The sequence below is a fragment of the Ambystoma mexicanum genome, chromosome 5q (assembly GCF_040938575.1).
Source record: "Ambystoma mexicanum isolate Mex_15411 chromosome 5q, UKY_AmexF1_1, whole genome shotgun sequence".
In the NCBI taxonomy this organism is placed as follows: Eukaryota; Metazoa; Chordata; class Amphibia; order Caudata; family Ambystomatidae; genus Ambystoma; species Ambystoma mexicanum.
In genome coordinates this window covers 879,036,629-879,049,319 of record NC_090933.1, presented here as the reverse complement: position 1 = coordinate 879,049,319, position 12,691 = coordinate 879,036,629, and the positions used below count along the sequence as shown (strand labels likewise).

Genomic DNA, 12,691 nt, shown 5'->3' with positions numbered 1-12,691 from the left:
TCGTTGCACTGCCAGGGAAGAAACCAGCCGCTGAGTTCTCCGGTTAAAAGGTACTACCCTTTTATTCGCGGTTGTGGAAAAATGTGGTATCCCAGTTGCTGGGGTGCTTGGCACAGGCAAGGCGGCCACGAGATGATCCGGGAAGGCGAAAAGGCGGGCAAACTGGTTATCCCCACCAGTCAAAGGAAGAAGACTCTTCGGGATGAAGATCTCCTCTGTCGTTGGAAGAAGTGGTGAGTCGGTTCAGCAGGGCTCCACCGGTGGTGTCGTTGCAGGTCGGCTCAGCTTCTCCCTCTTCGGATTCTTTGGTCCTGTGGCGACGTCTGAAGTCTCAGTCCCCAAAGCCCTGCTTTTATGCAGAAAACCCCCATTCATCAGTCCTAGCTGTCACTCAAACATGCTAAGTGGTGAGCCGTGTGGCTCACCACTGGGCCAATCGCACAAGAGTGTGACTTGAGTTGCCGAGGCAACTCAGTCCAGGGTGCCTAAACCCCCTCCCACACCTCCTGTTGTACCCAGACAGAGTGGCACCACTTTTGGAGGCTTCTGTGGAGAAGCCCGCCAAAAAGTGGAACAAAGGGCTCCACTTGGGTTGGAGTCACAGAAGTGAACACAAACGCCATTTTGGAACCGAGTTCTGGCAAAAAATACCAACCGGTGAAATATTAAATAAATTGGCGGTATGTTTGAGGCTATATTAAAAAGTGTTCGCCTCGAACAATGGGAAAATCCCATAGGAATATATTTGCGGTTGAATATAAAAAGTAGTATCCACTGCCACCAGCCAAAACTCGCTCTAGGGGGACTGGACAGTGCCCCCTCGAACAACAGACCCAGGGGCAATCGAATTGCCCCTACCAGTACACCCACAATATGATGGTTTGCACTGGTTCTGTTCACAATTTAGGACTATTAAAGCCAATGGTGACTTTACATGCCCTGGGAGACAGTAGTCAGTCCCAGGGTACGGAGTCTGTGTTTGGGGGTCACTATGACACCCCTGTGTTACGGCACGGAGGGTGCTGTGTAACACACATACCAAAAACACATATGAAGCCCTATGGAGTAAAAGACCCCATAGCCCATAAAACACATTACAAAGTCAAAGGATATCTCAAGTCATGTCTAAAAGTGGGAGAAAAAAAGTCTCGCTCTTAGCAGGGGAAAAAAATAAACCCCAAAAATCCAGCAAAGCTGCTGGCGGACTCACTAGGTTTGGGAAATTAGCCTTAACAGAGAATTCTCCCTAACACTTCTAAAGCACCTACCATGTTCTTCATAGTTCTATTAAACCTCTCCACCAACCCATTGGTTTGGATTTGGTAGGCTGTTGAGAACTTGTAGGACAAACTGTGGAGTGCCACAGTGTGTCCACTATTGTGCATGTAGTGGGACATCAAATTCGTACCCCCTGCCTGAGATAACCTCCCTGGGAAAACCTACCAAGGAGGGTCTTAGCCACTGTCTGGGCAGTAACAGTTCTCATAGGTATTGCTTCAGGATACCTGGTAGCATGGTCTGCCACAACCAATATATATCGGTTGCCTGAAGATGTGGGAGAGTTTAGGGGACTAACAATGTCAATCCCTACCCTCTCAAAAGAAACTCCCACCACTGTGAGGGGCACCAAGGGTGCCACATTCTTGGCTCCACTCTTCCCAGATGTCTGACGAGAGGGAGAGCTTCTACAGAATGTATCTACATCAGACCCCCATTTTAGGCCATTAGAAATATAGAGCAATCATTTCCTTGGTCTTCTTAAAACTTAAGTGACCAGCCAAAGGAATCTCATGGGCTAACTGTAGAAACTGGGGGGTCTTCCCCCCCCCCCTGAGGCGCACTACAAGTCTTCTGTAGTCCCCTGGGGTAGACTCTATAGGCTCGCTGTAAAGGTCTTCATCCTTCCAGTACATCCTGTGCTTCCCTGGCTCTTGCCCTTCCAGCTGGGAAGCTACCTGCTAGCGAAGTCCTTCAACAGTAGGACGCTCTTTGACCTCTGCCGAAGTCTGCCCTATAGGGGCCACCTTCTGCAAGCAAAGTCTGCAGCTCAGGATGGTCTTTAGGATCCAGATCTCCAACCGCCGGGAGGTCGTCTTCCAGCTCTGTTTCACCAGTAGCTGGTTCGCCATCCTCTGGTTGGTCCTCGCACTCAGCCTCACCTGGTGGACGAGTCACAGATGTGACCTTGGACTGTCCTCTTGGGGATGTCCTTGTCCTATGTACAGGTGTGATACCGTTCTTCGTTCCTGAGACCTTGGGTTTCTCCTTTGTCTCTTTCGTTGTCCTGGAACCAGAAGGGTGTCCTTCCTGTGGACTGGCAGTTATAGGTACTTCTGTAACTACCCACTGAGAGTCATACAAAGTTGCCTCTCTGGCCAGTCTAGTCTGCTGCTGCTTCCTTTTACTGGGAGGCCTGGGGGTGCTTGATACAACCCCAAGAGCTTTTAAGTAATTCCCTAACAGGACTCTCCCAGGGTCCTCGTTTTGCACACTAACAGGTATTCTTACAATCATGTTGTTGCACTGGATGAGAGCTGGTAGTATTGGAACCATCTGGACAAGGCCTCCAGCAAGCTCAGGGGGGCCTTTGGGTGCCTTAGCAACATCCTCCGGTTTGAAGGTTTGATCCACCGTTGTAATACTGGCCCCAGTGCCTCTAACGGTAAGGGTTACTTGACCATTCACAAGCACACTGTCCTTGTAATATTCTTTGGTGTTATCTGGAGTAGAGTTATACACTTCTACATTCTGCTGTTCCCACAGCCCCAGGGACACTAAAGAAATACTGGCTGAGACTCCAATGGGGTTTTCATCCAATAGATGAAGGTTTCCATTTGCCATATGGACTTCTCCCTCAGGGATGAAGGCTAAGGAGGCAGTTTGGACCCCTGAAGTTTTACCCGTGCATCTGGGATCCCCTTTCACATGGTCATTTGACCCACCAGCATAACATTTACCAAATGTTTTCTGAAATGGGGACTTCTGCTGACCACACGCTGGTTTAGCACCAGAGGTTTCACTAGACTGACCTGGTTTCCCATATGGCTTACCCTTCTTATGTTTGTGGCCCTCTTTTGGGTGGTTGGATTTAGATTTATTTGTCATCTTTCTTGGGCTGTTTTCCCTCATCCTTTTTGTGAGTAGCCCCAGAATCCTTGTGAGTGGCCGTGTTGGCAACCCAGAAGTCGGCAGCTTTTGCTAGCTTCTTGGGATCCATCTCTTTTGAGTCAGCCAAGTGCTGTCTCAGCTCAGGAGAGCAGGCATCAAAAATAGATTCCAACAAAAGTAGATTTCTCATTCCTTCCCAGGAGTTTACTCTGTAACCCTTAACCCATCCATCTAAGTTCTTCAAACATTCACACACACAGGTAGTCCAAGGGGTACCATCAGTCTTTTTGGGGGTCCTAAACCTCTTAAGGTACTGGGAAGGAGTTTTCCCAAACCTGGCTATCAATGCCAGCTTCACATTCTCATACTCCTGTCTTTCAAGTTACACCTCCATTACAGCATCAGTTGCAACCCGGGGAAGCCCAGACAAAAGTCAAGGAATCGGCCGATTCCCTGTGAGACCCTGAATCCCACGATTGTATTCAAAAGCACCCAACCAATCCAAAATATCCCGTTCCCTTTCCGCCATACTTATGGGACATCTCTCCGTCCTGTGGGATGGGACCGGAGCACTTTGTAAAAAGCGTCCAAATTTTTTTCAAAAATGTGTCCCTCTTTCCTGCGCGGGCACGGCACGCGGCCGTAACCCCGCCCACCTTGGCTCCGCCCCGCGCATCGCCCATCAGTCCTTTTCTCCGCATGATCGGGGCTGGACGCACTTGCATCCTCAGAAGATTTTCTTCTGTTTTTCCCCTCTCTGGCTCTCGCTAGCGTTCGTTTACTAGTCTGTCTATTAAACTAGATTTTCCAGACTGTTCATCGTGTCACCGTCGCTTCGCGAGGGCAGATCCCCATCCTCTTTGTTTAGAGTGTTTGGGTGCGGAACACCGTTGGGACTCCTGTTTTTACTGTTACTCCCTTTCGGTCCGAGCTCTTCAACGTCGGTTGGAGCGGTGGGAGGTGGTGTTCGGACGGACTCCTCCTTCGCATTTTCAGGCGTTCATCGACGAGAACAAAAAACGCCCGGTAAATTCTTTGATTTTCAGAGCACCCCAGCCGGGAGATACCTTCCCGGGTTCCTCTCGAGCCGGGAGGGGCGTTGATCGCTCTGTTACCGGAGTTCGCCCTGAGGTGCCTGTCGGGCCTAATAATTCTACCGGAGTTTTCTCCGAGGATCTCCGTAAGGGGCCTGTGATCACCGGAGTACACTCCGAGGCCCCTCCTGTGGGGGCTGTGTGTAGACCCAGTTCTACTGAGTTGTGGGGTACCGGAGCTTGCTCTGAGGCCGTTCTTTCGGCTTCCCTCAAAAACAAAACCGGTGTACGCCCCGAGCTCTTGGCTGGGCTTGAGGTTACCGAATGCATGTTCGAGGCCCGTGCCGATAAGGCTTCTACCGGGCCGAGGTCCCTCGTACAGAGGCTAAAGCTACCAACATTTCTGAGGGTCTGTCAAGGCCTTATCGGTGAAGGTTGTTTCTCACCGTTACTGCTCTTGCAGCGACACCAGATCTGTTGAGGGGGCAAAGAAGGGAAATTCTTCTTTTACCGGCAGCGCCAAGGTCCTTCCTGAGAAGGCTAATTTGGCGGCTGGTATGTCGCAGAAACATTCCAGGCCTCATAGTACCGGCTCTGCCGAGGTTCCTTATGTTAAGGCTAAAGTTAAGACCCCTGCTCCATCGACGGGGACCCCTGCCTCACTTCCTCACGTGCCGCAGTTCCCCTCAGGTGATGACAAAATGGCGCCCGTTCCCGCCACAACCGTGGCAGCCATTTTGAATGCTACCCCTACAGCTGCGCCATCGGCCTCAGGTGTAGGGCTGGTTTCTCGGCTTTGTGCGCCTCCTTATCGGTCAGTTTGACCGGAATGCTCCGATACTCCTTCCGGACAATTTTTTGTTGCCTGCGGGGTGGGCACCTTTGGTTGATCTGTCCATCCAGATATAGGAGTGGGCCATGCTTCATGGCGTCTGGCTGCTTGCGGTGCACATCCCGGGCCAGCTGAATGTCACAGCGGATGCCCTCAGCCTGCGGACAGTGGTCTGCTACGAGTGGGAGTTGAAGGCAGAGATCCTCGCATGGATTTTCTTGCGTTGAGGCACACCAGAGGTGGACCTCTTCGCTACGGTGGTAAACAAGAAGCTTCCTCGGTATGCCTCCAGAGGGGGGCTGAGAGCCTCCTCTCTGGGGGATGCTCTCGAGATTCCATGGCACAACATGAGCGCTTACGCCTTCCTGCCTCTGCCTCTAGTTCATCGAGCAATTGGGAAGCTGAAGAACTCTGTGAACTGTTCCCTTCTGCTCATGGCCCCGTGATGGCTGGCCCGTTTTTGGTTCTCAGAACTTCAGCACCTGTCAGTGTTTCTGCTGATCAGGTTACCAGTAACCCCAGATCTTCTGCATCAAGGGGAACAGCAGATGTGGCACCCCTCCCCACAATCGCTCTGCTTGGCGGCATGGTGCCTGAGTTCAAGTCTTAGAGCTTTCTAACTTGTCTTCGGCTAACATGCGTATTATCCAGGCAGCCAGGGAACCCTTGACCAGATCCCAATACAGGAGTAAATGGCTCAGGTTCTGTCGTTGGTGTTTGGAAAAGCAGTTGGATCCAAGGGTGGCTACGATTGAGAAGGTGCTGTCCTCCCTAGCAGAGTCGGGTGTTTACGTTCTGTCATGCAGAACTTACCTTTCAGCGGTTCCCGCTTATCTTGTTATAGACCAATGCTCTTATTCTCTGAGTAACCCAGTGGTTAAGAGGCGTTTTGCAGGCTTGACACTCCTCTACCCTCCGGTTCGTAGTCCGCACCCGCCTTGGGATCTAAATGTAGTCCTGACGGCGCTGTGCCATAAACCCTTTGAGCCAATGGCTACGGTTGACCTAAAGTACGTGTCCTGGAAAGTGTCCTTTCTGGTAGCCGTTACGTCAGCGAGGAGAGTGAGTGAGCTCCAGGCATTGTCGGTGGAGCACCCTTTCTTGGTCTTTCACAAGGACAAGGTAGTCCTTCGGACGAACCCAGCTTTCCTACCAAAGGTAGTGACCGAATTCCATCTGAATCAGTTGATTTCCCTTCAGGTCTTTTTTTCTGAACCCTGCTTCGGAGGCGGAAAGGGTTCTACACTGCTTGGATGGCCGAAGAGCTCTTAGGTTCTACCTGGACAGGACTTCCGAGCTTCGGAGCTCTTCCCAACTGTTTGTGACCTTCGGTAAGCTTCAGGGCAGGCCGGCGTCTAATGCATCTATTTCCTGATGGATTACCGCCTGTATCACGGAATCATTCACCATCCATAGTTCCTGTAAGGAGTGCTTGGGAATCTCCCATAAGTATGGAGGAAAGGGGACGGGACGTAGGAGTATTACCAGGTTACTCACCGTAGTGACCACCTTACTCCTAGTCCATAGTCCCCTTTCCTCCATACGCCCGCCCGCCGTCCTCTCTAATAAGGTTCCTCTGTTATTGCTAATGGGTCTTTGACCCTGCGATAGAAAAGGACTGATGGGCGATACGCGAGGCGGAGCCAAGGTGGGCGGGGTTACGGCCGCGTGCCGGACCCCGCGCAGGAAAGAGAGGAGGGACACATTTTTGAAAAAAACTTGGATGCTTTTTACAAAGTGCTCCGGTCCCGTCCCACAGGACGGAGAGATGTCCCATAAGTATGGAGGAAAGGGGACTATGGACTAGGAGTAAGGTGGTCACTACGGTGAGTAACCTGGTAATACTCACTGCTTCTTTGGGCAGGCGAGGCCTCTTGCGACTGTAAGACCTAGAGGCCTCTAACAGGGAAACATTTTCAAGAGACAATCTTTACGTTTCAAGAGCATATTACATTTCCAATTCCCTGAGTTTGATGTGCTGATGTTTGCTTCAGCATGACCTTGCAACCTTTTAAATTCCAATTCAAGTCTAATTTTCCCAGGAGACACATATTCCAGACTGTGATGGGCCTTGTGGTGTCCCAGTGGACATAGGTTGAGGCAAAAGGGCCTGCTGAGGTGAAGAGGGGCTCCTATCCTGAGACTCCTCTCTCTGACTCTTCTAAGACATTAGAGTTAGACTCTGAATTATCATCTCCATTATTAATTTCCACATGTTCTGGATTAGTAGGAGTTACAGGCCTACCATCCAACCTTTGGTGATCTAACAACCTTGTAACTAATTCATTTTTCTTTCCTTTAACAGAGATCCCTCATTCTACACATTTCTTTCAGTTGTCCTACTGTTAAAATGATCATGGCTTCCTGTTGGAAGTTATCCATACTTGGCATGTTACAATTGCTATTCTAGTGGAGCTTCGCCTTGTGAAGGTTTTAGTTGAACAAAAAACAAATCAAATGCTAAATGTAACAACTCTACAATAGATCCTGACTGCCTGCCACCAGTGTTAGGCAAGATTGTGTGCAGTACCCTTTGGGAGACTACAGCAACCTTGTCCTCCTGCTAATGGGTAACCCATCCTTTGGTATAAGTCTGTACTACACAGGTTGGTAGTGTGGCTGAGCAGCCAGGCTTATTGCAAGAGGGGTCAATGTGAGCAGGAGGGTTTATGCACAGAGATTCATAGTGACAAGTATTAAAATAAACTCTTACACTCAAGGTTTCTTGATTAAACAATTTATTTAACAGTCAGTTATATAAGCCTTATTCAGAAGGTAGAAAAACATGTAACACTTCAAAATGAACTTCCAAACACACCCTTAGTTTCTCTAATCAGATGATACCCATTGGGGACTTATATAGTTAGGACACTGTGGACATTGATTTATCACTGGTACATTTTGAGCAAGACTGAGTTTAGTGCAAAGGTTAGATTGGGGAATAAAAGTAAAAGTTAACAAATAATTCATAAACTGGTAAGTACTTTTTGAACCCTCCAATGCAAAGTAAATTAACCCTTTCCTGGGGGAAAGGTAAAAGCACAAAGTCAGAGGTAAGAAGAGTCTCTCAGGGAGCCAGGACAGTCAATGTTAGTTGAGCAAAGTCTAGGGGAGCTGAAGATCTTCTTTGCAGGTAAGTAAAAGTCTTGCACTATGTTTTTAGAAAGGTTTGTAGAAAGATCATCACTTGAAGGGCCACAAGCTGGGAGGCTTGTGAGGGGCAAAGCTGCAAGCAACTCTGCAAGGGCATCCAAGACAAGTCTCAACTTAGAACAAGTAAGGCTACACAACAAGAGGTAGGTCCTCTTAACTTTACAGTACCTTTGGTTAGAAGAAATGGTTCCAGCTGGCTTCTGTTCCTGTGTAACTCTGCAGATCATGTTGCCCCCACGACTGAGGCCCAGGAACAAGAGGGAGGACGTCTGGGGACTCCTGCACTTCAACTCGAAGGTCAGTGGCAGCAATGGGTAAACATCAATTCAGCGGCACTTCGCGGTTTCAGCTCCTCGCGTCTATAGTAAATAGCACCACCGCAGTCTCACGGATACCACTCTGGACTTTCCTCACATCTGGGGTCCAGCACTCAGTTGAGGTGGCTCAGGCTTGGTCAGCCATGTTTCAAGGTAGACCGTGGGATCTGGTATCCGGTCATTGCATCGACAACCAAAGCATCGACAGCCATACCATCTAAAAAAAAAAAGCATCTAATACATTTTTTAGATGGTAAAGGGTTTAGTTTAATATAAATGGGTTTTAAAGATTAGAAGAAGGGGGGTTAGGGGGAACCCCCCATTAAATAAAAAAAAATGTATTGGGTGCTTATTCTATTTTTTTTTTTTTTTTTTTTTTAAGATGCTTTTTGTTAGATGGTATGGCATTAGATGCTTTGGCTGTCGATGGAATGACTATAAACCGATCTTCCTTCAGCACAGGTCCGTCTTAAAATCGATGCACTCTGTTTGGTGTTCCTCTCCCTGGCAGTGGCAGTACAGCCAGCTCTGAGAGAATGTCCAAACGAGTTCCCTTTGGGGTTTATTGGTCCCACCAACACAAAGGGAGAGGTGGTCCTTCTTGCAGGGCTTCTCTAGTCGGAACTAATTTGTCGCTTCAGCACAGCAGCAGGGCTTCACTGGGCAAATCAACGGTCCAGGAGTTGCAGCAGGCGTCTCTTCCAAGTTGTTCTTCGGATTCCTTCGTCCAGAGGTCGACTCTGCCTTCCACGCCAAAAAGTCTCGCCTTTTATTCAGGTTTCTCCCATTCATTCCAGCCTAGCTGTCAATCACACACCAGGGTGGCTGTCCTCCAAGGACAGCCAGCCGCGCGATCACCTTTGGGTGCATTCCTGTAACCAAGGGGATTAAGCAGAGGGAGTTTTGGGCACCTCACTCACTCCCTGCCCCTGCCAGACACTCTGGAGCCAGAGGCAGGCTTCACTAGTGAATCCTGCCAAACACAAAACCAACAAAGGGACCAAACCTGGTTTGGCGTGCAGAGTAAATCTCAAGAAGGACCTTTCCAACAAGAAATGGCGAAAAAAGACGACCGGGGCCATTTTGACAAAATGGGCACCCTTGGGTGCCTTACTGCAGCTGCACTTGCAGCCCACGGTAAAAACACACAATGGTAGTAAAAAGTAAACCACTGCCACCAGCCATTAATTATAGAAAGGGTAACATAAAAATGTTACATGAGAAATTAGACAAAGGGGATACTAAGTAACCCCTCCAGCTCCCTATGGTAAGATAGTGTGTGCTGGGTCTAGAAAGTTACAAAAATGTAAGTAAAGTCAATTTAAATTCACTGCTTTTAGCTTTAGACTTTTATTAGTGAGTAAATGAAAGAGAAGACCCTATCTTATCCTAGTTCTAAGAGAGGTTTCCCTGCCACAAAGAAATACTAAGGAGTCTATCAGGATGTCAGTCTAAAGCAAAAGATTCCACCGTCCTGTGTCCAAACCTATTTCCTACCCTTACACTATAAACTAAACTACGGGAAAGGGGTGGTCTTCTTGGTCCAGAAGAATGGCTCCTTTCTTCTGGACAAATAGGCCAAAGTTCACCCCTGGATGATGCAAATTAAATGTTCTTCTCACTGGATACAAATCAAAAGTCTCAAAAGGTTCCTGGGATTGGGGTTCCAGCAAGGCACATAGAAAGTCTTGTATCTTCCCAGTGTTAGCGGGATGACTCCCTCCTGCTAACTTTTCTCAGGTTTCTCAGTGCTTTTCCCAATGCCAGCTCAAGCGTCTTCCTTTTCTTGGTCTTTGGAGTGTAATTCACAATGCCAAGGGTGTGACTCCCTACTCTTGGCTCCTTTCACAATGTTCATCAAAAAAGGGGGAATGCCTACCTTCTTCTGGCCTTTCTCATGCTCTTCACAATGCAAAGAGAATGACTACTTTCTCTTGGCGCCTTTAACCAGTTCATCTTCACCAGGGGGAAGGCCTCTGGCCTTTCTCAGGATGCTCTGTGTTCACAGCCCACCTGGTTCCCTACCCTGCCAGATACTGTGACTATGAAGATGAGCTTAGAAGCACATCGTTATAGGGTGTGGGCCCCAGACCCTTCTTGGCTCTTCACGGTTCCCAATACATATACCTGGTTCACTATCCTACCGGGTATTCTCTTTGTCGGGTTCCAGACCCCTTGGTATTGATTTCTTTTCTCTCGGGTCCCAGACCTATGTTTTTTCCGCTATGTACTTGGGCAGACCTGACCCAGAAACCAACCATGTACTGTGACTGGGAAGGTACTTGGGATGCAGCTCGTTATCGGGTATGGGTCTCTGACCCACTGACTATGGCTTCTTGGATTTTTGTGAGTCCCAGCAACCACCTCGGTAGCCCTAATACCTGTGAGAGGCTTACCATAGATCTGTGGCCGGTTGCGGGCTTCCCTTTCTTTGCATCCGGTTCTCTCGTGGCGTATCCCCTTGCTGCAGTGTTTCCACAGTGTTTCTCATTCTGTGGCTTGCAGTGCCTTAGGCTGCGTGTACCAACTCTCTTACTCAGCTGGATGCCTGATTCTTCTGTGGATCTTTTGGTCCGTGCTTGGCAGACCCTTCCGTGACAGCTCTACCTCCTGATAAGCATCCCAGTCTCTGCTTTCTGACCAACTCTCGCTCTCCGGCTGCCTCCGAATCACCTGGTTCCTCCAGGGAGGATCACTTGTCGTTTCCCTCTTCTCTTTTGAATGGGTTCTGCCCAATCAGAGGTCAGAAAAGACTAGACCGTTCACTCGGGTTTTCTTTAGCGCTCACTATGCTTCCCCACTTCTTCCTTGTCCCAGTACTACTCTCAAGGATTCCCAGTGAGTCAGTTGGTCTCTCAGTCATCCCAGTACATAAGGGATATAGGTCCCGCGAGGAATCCACACTCTTCCTCCTCCCTGTACTTCCTACCTTACTGGGTTTAGGGAAACCTATAGGAACACTAGATATGGTGTTGTAGGGGGTTGAAGAGGAAAGTGGGTTAAGGTAAGGTGGGCCATGGGGATACTGCACTCTCCCCAAGTTGTCACTAATCCCATAAAGGGCACCCCTCCCCATGAGATCCACCCGCTGAGTACCACCCTCAGCGGGACTAGCACATAGAGGCCTCACCTCCCTGGGCTCATGGGAAGGGGCTTACCCTACGGGAGATGGGATGACATCCAAGGATTGGTCACACTGGTCACACACTTAAACCAACACTTCGCATGTTTTCGAGAGCAGAAAGCAGGTTAAACAAGATGGCTTGGCCTGCAGGTGGAAAACAAAGGACCCTCCCCACGATCACAAATGGGTGGCTAAGCTCTGGAACTTGCTAGCTCTCGAGTGGCTTACCTACTCAATTCAAGGATAACATCTCCGGTTTAGGGCCGACTGAGCAGTCTTGTTGGAATTCTTGTTGGATGGCCCAAGGCAGCATTGGTGTCCTCGGAGCATGAGACTCTTGGGAATTGTAGAGGATACACCGAGAGAAGCGGACTATTGAGGGGGTCCTCCCATTTCGGTTCCTCTGCATTTTAAGGTCACTTCGGGGGGGAGTGGGCTGTGGAAGCCGCTCTGCAGACTAGGCGTTGGATCATTTGACTTCTCTGAGACCTGGAGTTGAGGGGGGAGGTGGGGGATGTTGGGGTTCTGTTTTATCTGTTTTATCTTTGATTGTTAAAGTTGAAAATGCCAATAAAAATGAAAAAATAAAAAAACAAGATGGCCAAAGGGCAGGCAAACATTTCAGGCACGGCCATTTTAGAGTATATGGTACGCGGTGGTCAGTCAAAATATCGAAAAAAAAATCTCAAATAACAATAAGGTCGGAAAAAAAAGACCAAAAAAAAAGTCGAATTTCTCTTTTTTTAATTATATATTTATTTTGGGGTCCGGGATAAAAAAAAATGGTAAAGTTTTTTTTTTTTAAAAAGGGGGGTTGGGGGGAACCCCCCATTTCGAATAAAAAACCATCAAAAAATTTGATTTTTTTTTTCTCGAGATTATGACCATAAACCATGGTACGCTATTTGCCACTAAGCTGTAAAATCCAAAAGTGCACAAGACAATTAAAACAAACGGTTTAAAGTATCCGCTGCCACCAGCCTGTTTGGACATATTGAGTAAATAACCACAACGTTTACAAATAACAAAGCCTCAGGGACACAGTGTACCTACTGTGCTTCACTGTAAAGTTATGTGTGCAGGAAAAATGAAGAGAATGTTACTATGGACCACAGAGTTCTAC

At 48.5% G+C, this 12,691-nt stretch overlaps 1 protein-coding gene across 1 annotated transcript in view; it reads left to right on the top strand.

The window, feature by feature from the left end:
• Nucleotides 1-12,691, top strand: part of VIRMA (vir like m6A methyltransferase associated) — a 1,848,046-nt gene that overhangs the window by 821,643 nt on the left and 1,013,712 nt on the right. The window lies entirely within an intron of this gene.